The 13,010-nt window shown below is 40.5% G+C and overlaps 1 protein-coding gene across 2 annotated transcripts in view; it reads right to left on the bottom strand.

Moving 5' to 3' along the window:
* Nucleotides 1–13,010, bottom strand: part of SRPX (sushi repeat containing protein X-linked) — a 48,619-nt gene that overhangs the window by 23,008 nt on the left and 12,601 nt on the right. The window lies entirely within an intron of this gene.

Below are 13,010 nucleotides of genomic sequence, written 5' to 3'. Positions count from 1 at the left end.
ATTCATAGCAGACCCAGTTTATAGTGAATTTGGAGGAGTAAAATTGATTTGATAATCAAGTGAAATAGTCTCTCTCACTGCTCCTGGAGCAGTGTTGTGCAATGTCATGCAGAACATGTCAAGTCACAGCTCCTCTGTTATGGAAAGCCCACCTACCATGCAGTTGATCCATTGAGCAGAGGAGGTACAAGTGAAGGGGCACATTAAATGCTTCACTATAAACTGGTTCCATAGTGTCAGTGGCTGTAAACAGCCATCAGGCCAAACAGCAGAAGTAAAATGTGCGTAACTCAAGAACAACCTTCTCTCACAACCTGCATGATCTTCCGGCCACCAACAAAACATTGAGGTACATTACCTGAAAACATAAGTTACACTCAAAGAAAAAAAAACACAGATTGGTATCAAGCAGTCTCCTGGGGTTGTACAAAATAAATATAGTACAGTTATAGTACAGATAGTACAGTTCTGTAGTTTTGAAAACCTATGCAACAGTTATAAGCCTAAAATAATTGTATAAACTGCTTTATAAAAAAAAACCAAACAGAAACCACTTGCAGAACTACTCTTTGAGTAATTCATAAGTAAAACACAACAGTCAGCAAAAATATACTTAAGTGACATTTGTTTAAAATCAGCAGCTTCAGAGTATGAAGTTCAGTCTAAATGCTAGATAAGTCTTCTCCAAGAAGGGCTCATACAAATTCCCCCTCTGAGAAATCTTTCTAAAAACCTTGCATGCAATAGGCAGTCAGCAAGGCAGCTCAGCACTATGCTATGGGAGCTTCTCACAAGTAGTATCTCAAATTACAGTTAAGACGATATTTCATCACCATTTTTTGAGGTCCAAGACCACAGTCTGTACAAGCTGCCGCTTAAACTGAAGCTAAATTAAAGGCACCTCAATAAGCTACTAATTTCATGTGAAAGCACACAGTTTTCTGCAGAAATCAAACCCAACAAGCATTAATGGCTAGAATGACTTAGCACAAGGATAGAAAAGCTACCAAAACAATGTTTTTCTTCCAAAAATTACTGAATCCACAGATTCCACTTATTATAAAGAAAATAACCAAAACTACCCCAGAAATCAGTGAAACTTTACTTCTTTCATTACCAGCCTTAGAAAAAGTCAGGAGAGAAACTCAGGCTATGTATCTGCAGCTGCTCCATGGCGGTAGCTTTAGTGCATAGAGTTCATCTACAGAAGGGCAGTGCCCTGAGCTGTAGCACTGCTTTTAAGGGCTTGGACCACCTGTAGATAAGACTTTCTGCATTTCCCACGACCCTTCATGCCATGTTACTCGTGTGTTGGGCACTAGTGCCCAGGACCGGCAATCAGCCTGCAGCACTCAGCAACTCCTCCTGGGAACTGCAGGGAAGTGGCAGCTGTGTGCACTCCATGTCAGATCAAAATCTTGCAGCAATATTGTAGCTGTACAAACCACTCAGGCTCCTGCATGTCAAAAATCAAGAAACTTTTGTTCATATTTACTATAAAAGAAGCAAAACCCCACAGTTCACCTTGGGCCCAATTCAAAGCTTGCTGTTATCACTAGGACTCCTTCCACCAATTTTCAGAAGGCTTCAGGCTGGGGCCTGATGAAGTTTCCTATAATTTCTCCGTATTTTTATATGTACTGTTGCAGTTGAATTTTTGATACCTAAACACTAAAGAGCAAGCTGTGATCCCCACGGGCTTTGAGAAGACCTTGATATGTAAATGAACGCTTCTCTAAGCATCAATTATTCTATCAGAAACTGTGATCACTTTAGCCAATTACTCAGTTTGAAGGTTATAATACTGTTATCTCAGTGTTATCACTCTTAATTGTCCAAATTTTAGTGTGCAGTGGCTTCAGCATTTAAAATCAGATGTTAGAGCTGTGTGAGCTTTTACGTGTTTACCTCGCTTTAGACGGGAAATAATTAAATTCTTTTGAAAGTCTTCTAACAGAAATGGGCTTACAGAAATGAGTTACTCAATACCCTCACCCTGAAACAAGGCTCTGCTGAAGGAGTTCGGCATGTCCCATTTCCAGCTCATTTTCTAGCTCAAAATGAGAAGGGAGTCAGGTTTCTTTCCTAAAAAGCAATGTTTTGTTACTAACCACAACAGGCCTGGCTTGGGGAACCATGGGAGAGGTCATCCTTGTGCTACCCTGGGAGGGTCTCGCTCCCACTTTTCCACGGTCTCTTCTCATGGAAAGGCCACCAGCCAAGGCTGGGCCTCAGCACAAGCTGGGGGCACCAAGGATGGCTTGGGTATTGCCCTCACGCCTGGGGCCATGACATGGGGAACTGACATAATCTAGAGGGCTGTCCCTGAAGAGCTGGGCTGGTTCCAGAAGGACATATCGACAGCACCACTCCACTGCCCTAGGCAGAGGAACACCATCTCACCCTGAGATGCTGGATCTTCTCCTGCCTCCACGTGCCTTTCTTCACACGTGCCTGGACCTGGTGCTCTCCCCTAACTCTCTCCATATTCACCCACCTGCATTGCTCTGACAGACCTGTCCTTACCATACCAGGCACGCAGAGCCATGTTAGGCAGCAGCCTGCCAGCAAAGCTCTCCTGCTTCGCAGAGGGCTGCTGTCCCAGTGGCCACAAAACCTGACCCTGCGCCTCATTCCCCACTGATGCCACCCCATGAAGGACCCCAAGCAAATTATCATGTCATCTCAATTTTCTCAGCCACAAAACAAACTATTTCTGCTTCACATATGTTCAAAATTAGCTGCCAAGCCATTTAAGGACAAAGCATTGTTCTGTATTCAAAGTGCCAAAATTATTACAGTACAAACCCCAGGTGTTTGAGGAAGAATGACAAGAACAAGCTGCTTTACAGATGTCCCACATCATGGTTCGGGGCACAGCAGCTTCCTGTAAAAACCAGCTATGGACTTTTATCTGACAGACAACATGCAAAATGCATGAAATAACACTTCCATTTTAAAAATAATCTCTTACGAGGTTAATCTATGGACTTAGATGATTCTGTTCACGTGAGGAAAAAGATGTCTTTGCTACATTTTTACAACTGGGGGGTGCATAAGAGAGCTTTCTCTTCACATATGTTTTGTTAGGGCACAGAGTTTTAATTAAACTACATGCAACCTTGTAGAAAACATGCAGCAGTGTCCATCATCACAAACCAAACAGTCTGTGCTGAATGAATAAACCCAGGGATATGACTTCCAGATAGGGTAGGAGGAGCTATAACAATAACCCGGCACATCTTCTGATGAAGTAAAAATCCTCACAGAAGAAGAATCCATTATGAAGACTAATTAATTTACTTCTAGTGTTCAAACTGCCAAGCTAATGGGACACTTAGCCACACAACAGTTACCCATTTGCACAAAACAAAATTAGACTATTTCAGGATCAGTTAGGCCTGTGTTTTGTGTTTGCCAAATCCACTTCAAGTGTCCCCAAACTAGCCTTGAAGCCAATTCTCATTCAGCAAAACACTTAAGTTTATCTCCTGAAGTGGTCTCAACAGACTTGATGAGACTGCTTGTTTAACCCTAAACCCACTCAAAGTTGGTTACAGATTCAACATCAAGTACTCTGATTAAGTTCTTTGCTGCTTTAGTACCACAACCTACAACCAGCGGAGGCTGCTATTCTCAGTTTCTCATGTTGGCTCCATTTCCATACTTACAGCCCAGTGCTGGCTTTCCTGGCCAGTGGCCTTGGTCAGCAGAAAATGAAAGGGAAGGAAGCAGAGCATATAGCTACATGTGTGACTGAGCACAGGTTACAATGACACATTCACATTTGCACACAAAACAAGACAGATAAACTGAATACACACAGCCAAACAGGTGCTGAGCAGGGTACTCCCTATATTTCTAGGATCTGATTGTCCTCCCTTTTACCTGTTTGTTAAGAAGTCTGCAAATGCTTTCAGAGGAGAGTACCTCAATTGCTACACAAGAGCAACAATCAATTTGTTGGTGCTTGCTGAGCTGAGCAAGAGGAGGAAGACAAATGCTATCAGATTGCAAAGGAAGTTTTAAGGACTTCTGAAGTCCCTCAATTTTGCTCAAAACCTGACTTTAAGTACATTACTCCTTTATGCACCACAGATCCCTGAGCAGATAGAAAGACGGTATTCCAGAAAACAAAATCCCAAACCACCACTCTTGTCAGGCATTCCAATTCAGGCAAAACCTCTCCAATAGGTAGGTAACCTCCACAATAAAACCTTTCAAATATTACATGGTATTAACCTTTAATTGAGAAACAATCTTTCCATTTTGCCTCTCTGCCTCGAAGGTCTCCAGAACTTCAAGAGTTATCAATAATTACTTAGCCACTTTAGGCTATTTTCCCCTAGTTTAGCACTGGACTGAAGATTTTCATATCTACTGTACTTATAGTCCTGCAGAATATAGTAATCAGATATTTTAGGTGATGCTATTTTGTCAATTTACACCACAGAGTTTCTTAAGCCTTTCCCCCCACCCACCTCCCTCAAACACTTTTGCTCAGAGGTTAAGAGGATTACGTAAATTACCAGAGGTACCTGCTGTAAAAATCATCAACGAAAGTCAACATTCCAGTTTCCGCTCTACTGAAGCTTGATGTCTTATTTGTAGCACCAGTTTGGCCGACAGCCAGCTGAATACCATCCAGCAGCGTGCCCAGGTGGCCAACAAGGCCAACAGCGTCCTGGCTTGTATCAGACACCAGTCAGTAGGAGTAAGGGAATCATTGTCTCCTATACTTGGAGAACAGAACGTTGCTCTGTTCTCCCAAGTAACAAAAAAGAGTGACAGGACGAGAGGGAACAGCCTGAAATTGCACCAAGGGAGACTTACATTGGATATTAGGAAAAAATTCTTCACTGAAAGGGTCGTCAAGCACTAGAAGAGGCCACTCAGGGAAAAGCTTTAGTCACCATCCCTGAAGGTATTTTAAATACATGTAGGGGCAGTGCTTAGGGACATAGTTTAGTGGAGGAATTCACAATGCTAGGTTAATGATTGCACTTGATGATCTTAAAGGTTTCTTCCAATCTAAACTTTATGGTACTATGAATTTTCTTAAGTAAGTATTTCACAAACTATCACTGCATTTCCAATTTTTTGGACATTGCTAGCATATGCAGAACAGAAAAAAACAACCCTAAAAGTCCTGTGATAATTTCCAATTGCAGTTGCATGGCTGATTTCATAGAACAGCTAAAAGGAAAACAAAATGGAAAAAAACATGCCAAACTACAAAACAGTTGTTATGACACTATGTTCTGCTCACAGGGAAACATGAGTTAAATGAGCTTAGGTGGAATCTTCTCTCATCTGAAGGCACTGGCTATTCTTGATACTGGGAGGAAAGAAAAGGCTCATTCAATACACAAACTATCCTTCAAACAGAAGACAGTGCTTGGGAAGTCCTTCCATATTCAAACGATTGATTAGTTTAAGCATGTGTAAGAAAAGGATGACCAGTTTCTACCAATAAGTCTGTAACATCTGGATTTTGATCCTCCAATGTTTTGCCTCAGAGTTTTAGATTCCACAGTACCTCAAGCTATATCAAATATATTAATTTAAAAACTCAGCTTCATGTACAGTAGACTGTAGAGCTTCTTGAGTAAAGCAGGACTAGATCACGCTAAGACCTCAGAAGTCTGGAAGATGTATGAGATGATTAGAAATTTCCCTGCCTGTATTTACAGAAATGCACAGGTTGATAGCACAGATCTGAGCTTCCATGAACACTCACAAGCTCTGCACCACCACTGCGCTTCTACTTTTTGCAGGTGTAAAGTCTTTCATGCACAGAAAGTAATCCCATACCAAGAAGATCCCCTCAGGGCTTTACACAGATTAATTCACTTTGTCTCAGTATTAAGATGCAAACACCATGTTTAAAAGCACAGGTTTTAACTTGCTTCAAGAGAGATGCTTTATACAAGATTCCACCAAAGAACAGCTCTTTCAAAGTCGCCATAATCTAAGTACAACTGAAACGCAGAACAGAAAGCTTCAGAATTATCAGGTTCAAAAGAGGTCAGTGATATCTGAAGTTTGCATGCCAACAGTAGCTTACACTTTGTGAAATAAAACTGTCCAATTACACTGAAATCACAAATCTGATTATGAAAATGCAGCCACGGGTTCTTCTCCCAAAAGATAACCTCTTCCCTCCTCCCTCGCCCTCTGTAACCCAAGATGAAGCGATGAAGAAACTCTGCAACTGACACCAATCCATGGTGTTTCAGAACAGATTAATTACAGATGTTGCGAAAACTATTGCTTTACATAGAAGTCAGCTAACAAAATAAAACTCATTTCATATGCTGGCAAACACTGCATGACAAAAACCCCCACTACTCCTGGCATAAGGTGTCTCATTCATTTCAATCAAGTCACACATCCTGAAGTAAGCAGCCATATCCATGCCATTTACTCTCACAAAACTGAGTGGAAGGATGGAAACTGCATTGACAGAATTTATTCCAGAAAAGCTCTGAAAGGACAACTCAACTCTGTGTCCATTTATGTACATGTGTAGATAGCTAAGATAAAGCAAATCCAAAGCAAAACACTTTCCACTACTGATTTTGCTTTACTTTTCCCTCTCCACACCGGCAATAAAAGTGGAAGTTATTCAAGTGGCTCTAAATCAATCCAGGCAGAAGTCCTGTAACACTTCAGCAGTGAAGAGAAAAACTGTCTGACTTACTGTGAGGCTACAAACACCTTTGCCAACACAGGGATATGGTCCAGAAACACTAGTGCAGTTGTACACTGCTCCCAGATACCTTGTTCCACTGCAAGTAAATCTGCTTTTACTATAATTGTGTTCAGCGTAATGATGAGCAGTGTATTCAAACACTGCTTGCTGTATACACACATATATTGACCAAAGGCCTTAGCTAATTATTTTTTAAAAACTAGTCACTTGAAGCTATAAAAAAATAATATCTTTCATGAAAATTGTGTCCTTACAGTCAATGTGAAAAAAACCCATGAGGCATTTCCAGAATTCTTTTCTTTCTTCTTCATTTCTTAATTCTAGTTTGCTCTGGATTGCTCTTGTGGTATGACATTTTGAGTGATTCAATGGGAAGTGAGGATTTTGTCAAATTTTGCTTAAAATGTAATTTGAGTTGTAAAATAGTTATACATATATATAGTTGGTTTTGAACAGAAAATTAATTTAAAGAAAATCTAGACAAAAAAATACAGATGAAAGGACTCTACTATTGAAATGAAGCGTTGATTTCTGTGGGAAAAAAATCACCCCAACGTGCTAATGAAGATCTGCTGGGGAATTGATAACGGTACATCTTTAAGAGAAGCAGCAGTCATCTCCTGTGTTGTGCTCTTTATTTCCAACACAGGCCACATTCCTTTGATTGCTGAACAGTACAACCCACAAGGTACTACAATGATTCACCAAGTAGATGGGCTATGGGGGTCAAAGTTGAAGCTTGGCTCGAAGTGAAAAATCTGTTATGTATGTGAACAGCGTTCTCATGAAATGCTGAGTATCAGCATGACCAGTAAGACTTTTTTTTTTTCTTTGGACTCATTGTCAAATTGAAAACCTAAACAACTGGGTGCAGAAAAAGAGGAAGATGTTAACCTTCATGATTTTTTTAAGCTGGCAAGAGATGACTCAAGACCATTTGCCCTCCCTTTTAAAGGGCTCCACCTGATAAAAATCCTTCAGTAAACTGAAATTCAGCAAACCAAATAAAAAAAGAGAATGAAAACTACAAGAAGACAGGTGAAAGCAAGAAGTCATTGAATATTTGGAATGGCAGCTATAGTTAAGCCAGCAGGAGACCATAAGGGAGGAGGTTGGAGAAGAAAAGTTTCCTTTGTTCTGGCTATGAAAAATTCAAAGTTCAATATTTGTTTAAGGAACTCTTCAATAAACAATGCTAAAAAATACCCTGATGGTAGCATATTTTTTTATGATCAGAACAATTACAGCACTATACTGTTACCAAAGAAAGGATGAAAAATGTCATGAACACTACAATGTAAATAAATTCAGCTGAAAAAAATGTGCATTCTTTAATCAATAAAGATTACCCCTTTTAAGGAGGGTAAATGAACTGCTTTATGTCTACATAAAACAGAGCTACCATAGCTGCTTACTGCGTAATAATATAATTGCTATTCTGAGCACATATGTGGTCTAAGTCAGAGGTTAAGTGTATCAGGAAAGCAAAGCCTTCATTATATGCAGCTATGGGGTTGTGCAAGGAAAATATAGACAGCTCTTGATACAGAAGAATTTGCACTCTGTGCCTGAGAAATTACAAGAGGCTCTGCAAAGGCTGCCCATGTGTTACCAATGGTCTGGGCATTTGTAAGCCTATTGGTTTCTTTGCTGCTCTTATACAGTATCACATACCAGTAACACTTGTCTGTGTCCCAGCCTGGCAGATACCGGCTCACCTCAGTTACTCACAGCTTTCTCACTGCTAAAGTGGACTAACAGCCTTAACTACCTACCAAACAAGGAAATGCCACTTACATTATAACTTTGAAGCACATCTCCACCTGCCCTCTGTTTTCCAGACTAACTTCTCACAGAGCTCCTACTGCTGACAGATGTTTGGCCCTTTTCTCCACAGTGGTTTAGCAGCCTGAGCTGATCATTTCCCACCTGCATCCTGCTAGCAACCCCTCCTCTGCCAGGACTTAGAAGACTGCTTGACTCCCTAGATATATGTGTTATCAGCACCCAGAGCACCCTACTTCCAAAGTCACTTTGCTGATGGGCCTTACTTACATGTCCTAAAAATCAAACTGATGTGTGAATTTGGAGTCATAAGGTTATGATAGGCTGGTAAGGGACCCTGAGAACTTTCACCTCACTGAAAGAAAGCAACCCAGGTCTGTTGCCAGAATCATTCAGCTGTGTATACCTGGTCTCATGAGTTTCCTAGGAGCTGGAACGTCTGAAGCCCTCCAGGAAACTGTATAAGCTGCATACCAGTGCATTCAACGACCACCCTCACGCAACGGCCACACTGACTAGTCTGGCTCCAGGATACCTGAAAGGGTGAAAGAATACTTCAGGCACTGTGATGAAACCCTGTTCAGAAGAACACACTTGGATGCCACAGTGGTTTCCATTCCTGATGGAAGGACATACCTTCATCAGGACAGCAGATGCTGAAGACCAGCAACGACCTGCGGCACAATCTCTTTTTGCACAAAGGGGTCTCACAGGCCACTGTTACCTTCTGTGCTAAGCAGAAGCAATTGAGTTGTTTTTTTTTTTTGACTTTTCTCATGACATTTATAAGACCGAATTTATAACATACCAAGCCTCAATAACTCAGAAAGCTTTACACAAAGAAGATGCTTCAGATGTAAGTTGAGCACAGGTGCACCATGAGATACACTAGAAAAGCACCAAAAAAAAAAAAAATGCTACCACATATAGATAAGACTATCATCTTAAGATCCAGAAAAATAATTCCTGTGAATATACTTAAAAATGCTTCTTTTCCCCTTTTATTAAGATAATATAAGATCTTAAATGTAGGCCTCCAATTTAGGAATAGATTAAAGAGGCAGAAAAATAGGAGGCTACCTACAGAATGTCAATAAGGGATTGAAAATAAGTATTACTACTGGTAACTAAAAAGAGGTAGCACGACTAATAATTGATTAATTAATTAAAGAACATTTAAGCTGAAAGTCTCCTTAATGACAAGTTCGAGTGGGCTTCGGGATAACTTTCCAAAGGAAGAGATTGAAAACTAATCTTGGTCTATTCTGAATTGGTGACAGATGAAATAAATCTTGCTGGGTTTTTTTTCTTAAGTGCTGACAGTGGAAACTGGCACATCTTGGTAACTAACTTGTAATACTCCAGCACCAGACACGCTGCTTTCCTCTATTCTCTTTATCCTTGAGTCATGTGATATTTCTGAAATTCAGCCATTTTAAAAGTATTTTTCAGATTTTATAAGGGCACTAAAAGAAAGGCTCCCTAGGAAAAAAAGTCTCAGCGTTAGGGATCAGACATTACACCAACACGTGAAAACTAGCACTAGGACCTGCCTGTAATCTCTAGGAAACTCTCCATGAAGTTCCTAGAAAACAGAAGGACAGCAGAAAAATGTACAGTTACTGACTGTGATCTCCTCTCATTCTTTAGAAGTGGAGTCACACCATGTCAGAAGCAATATAGAACTACTGTAAACCCTATGTTGGCAGTGTGCTCCACTGAGGACTTCTCCCACGTACAACTTTTCCTTACTTTCTCTGCATGAGACACCTCTTAAAAAAATATAACACCTTCTGTTGTGGCTCATTATCCTCAACTAGCTGAATAAAACTGACTACAGTCCAGAAGAAGTCTGTCATAGCATATGTTGTCTCACTTCCATGTGAGCAGCTTCCTTTTAGAGAAACTAGAAGCATAATTGTTGGTTTACAAAGCCCTTGCTCCAGAAAATGTATTTTATCTGTGACACCTGTGACACCCTGCAAACAGACAAAAGCGTTAAGGGCTGCTGGTATTAAAACTGGAGGCTCTTTTTGGATAAGAAACAGACTTCTATAAGGACTCCAGGACTATTGATTTAGTGATTGATAGGAATGGTTGGACTCAATGGTCCGGTGGGTCTTTTCCAACCTGGTGACTCTATGATTCTATTCCTGCTTTACTAGTGCTTCGCAAAGGTGGCATGAGGAAGAAAAAAGCAGGCATTACACTAGGGGGGAAGAGCTAAAGGAACAATTCCGAGACATGTAGGGCATGTAGAGCAGTCAGCAGGTCAAAAACTGAGCAAAGATGACAGAAAAAAATGGGTACAGCTTTAAAAAAAAAAAAAAGAGGTGCAGAAGAACTTGAAATTTAGTAGCAAAATAACCAAGGGAAAAGTAAACAACTGCTGCCAAGACCCAGGAGGTAGGAATTTAATTTATTTGTGAAGACTAGTACTAAAAACAGCCTCAAAGCAAACAGTATTTAATATGGAGTTCACAGCCAAAAGCACAGAAGTTGTATAAACCAACCGATGAGAACTAGCTTGCTCATTTTGTTTAAAATAATACATGTTAACCATATCCTAAGGCAGATTCAGAAGTTCTTTGCTATAGCAAGCATAAAATAATGCTGATTAGATTTTAAATGATTTGAGATACTCCCTCCAAACCCTTGGCTAATTTTTCATTAATATTCATGTCAGTGGTAACTCCCAATCAGAAAGATATTCTCCAACTCCTCACTTCCACTGAAAACAAGAGAGTAAACAAGTTTCCTTTTGAAAGAGTGGTTACCAAAGTCATATGTAGGATATTCACTCAGACACTCCAGTTTCACTCACAATAGGCATGTATCATATAAGTCACAAGAGTATTACAAAAAATATACATTCTGATACAACAAATACACAAATCGATACAACAGACTTCAGTCTTTTGGTGATTCTTTAAAATTGTATCTGCTGAAATTATATGATTCATGAAAAGCATTAGCTTTATAGTCAAATAAATATATATAGCCATATTGCCAAAGAAAATGCCCAGAAACTTCAAATGCCCCAAACCAGACAGTAAATAAAAATATATTAACATAAAATTAAATTCTGTCAGTCTTTGGAACCATAAGGCTTTAGGTAAAGAGAAACCTGCAACACCAGTATAATAACTTAAACAAAATTAATGACCCAAATGAACTGAAGCCACGTTTCCAGAATAACACACTGAGCCTTCAGGAGAGGAAAAGGGCAGTGAAAATCCATCGCCACTAACAGAATCAGGAGAGGTGACTAGAGCACCTAAAATGGGACCCTAAAAGAAACCCTTTCAGGGAGAAGAACACATACCTGGCCAACCCACAATTTTTTCAAGTGGTACGAGCTTGAAGACAGAACAGAAACATATTTTTTCCTAGTCCTTGCAGTAAATGCTGAGGGCTTCTTCTTCTCCCTTGGTAACCTAGTCCCAGCTTCAGTAGAAATCCCTGCACCACTCATGCAGGCAGCGAGCAGCCCAGGGAAGCAGAAACTAGAAGTGCACCCCCAACTAATGCAGGGCAACAGAGACATGATCAGATGTGCCTACCTCTCCTCTTCCCACTTGAATCACACCATTACTAAATATCCTGTAGTGCCTCTTTTCCTTCTCCCCATTCTTCCCATCCTGCAGGGCCAAGAGAAGATACCCAGAGGCTGTGGTCACCAACACGATCTCCAGCAAGAAGGAAGATGCCCAATCTCCTGCAGCTCCTAGAACCACCTCCTGCAGCTAACATGCCATTGAAAGCAGCCAGTTCAGCCCCAGCCTCCTGACATCAGGACAGAGTTCTGGGAAGCAGCAGGATTAAGCAGGAAAGTATGAAGGTGCTTCTTTATCTTAGGATAAAGAAGTGGGGGGTGGGGGGGTGCGGCTGATCACTAGCACTGACATACATCTGGCAGGAATGACTAGCTCCAGCTAAGCTGGCAGACAGCTTCAAATTACAGAAGTCAGGGTTCGCTTAACATAGTTGGGATCTAACCCTTCAATAGCCAGTTCAATGGATTTTACTTTCCAACAAAGGCTGAAGAAGTACTGAAAAACTGCTTGGGGTTCATAAATGTCCTGAAGATTGTAACTAGACACTTTCAGAAAGAACAAGCCAAGCTCATAGCAGAACAGACATTTTTCAATAATAGATTTATGGGTTCATGTGCATTCTCATCACACCAGCTTTCTCCCAAGTGTCAAAATATGCTATTCAAAGAAACTGAGAGCATATAGCAGAGATCAGTTGTTTTTTCTCATAAAGACAGGGTAGGGATACTATTGTATTTCTGTTTCCTCCTCACAGAAGCATCAAATGTCTGAAAAACTGACTTGTGACATTTTGGGGCTTCTCATTAAAAGCCGACGGACAACCTTCAAGTTTGTCACACAGACCAGCGATATGGATGTAAAAAGGAAGCATGTCAAACACACTGGGGGAAAAAAAACATACAAAAAGTACTAAGCTAGTAATAATTCTCACAGAAAAATGAAACCATTTCCTA

The sequence above is a fragment of the Phaenicophaeus curvirostris genome, chromosome 1 (assembly GCF_032191515.1).
Source record: "Phaenicophaeus curvirostris isolate KB17595 chromosome 1, BPBGC_Pcur_1.0, whole genome shotgun sequence".
NCBI classification, from domain to species: Eukaryota; Metazoa; Chordata; class Aves; order Cuculiformes; family Cuculidae; genus Phaenicophaeus; species Phaenicophaeus curvirostris.
Note: the sequence above shows the minus strand (reverse complement) of the source record. Positions and strands in the feature narration are given on the sequence as shown.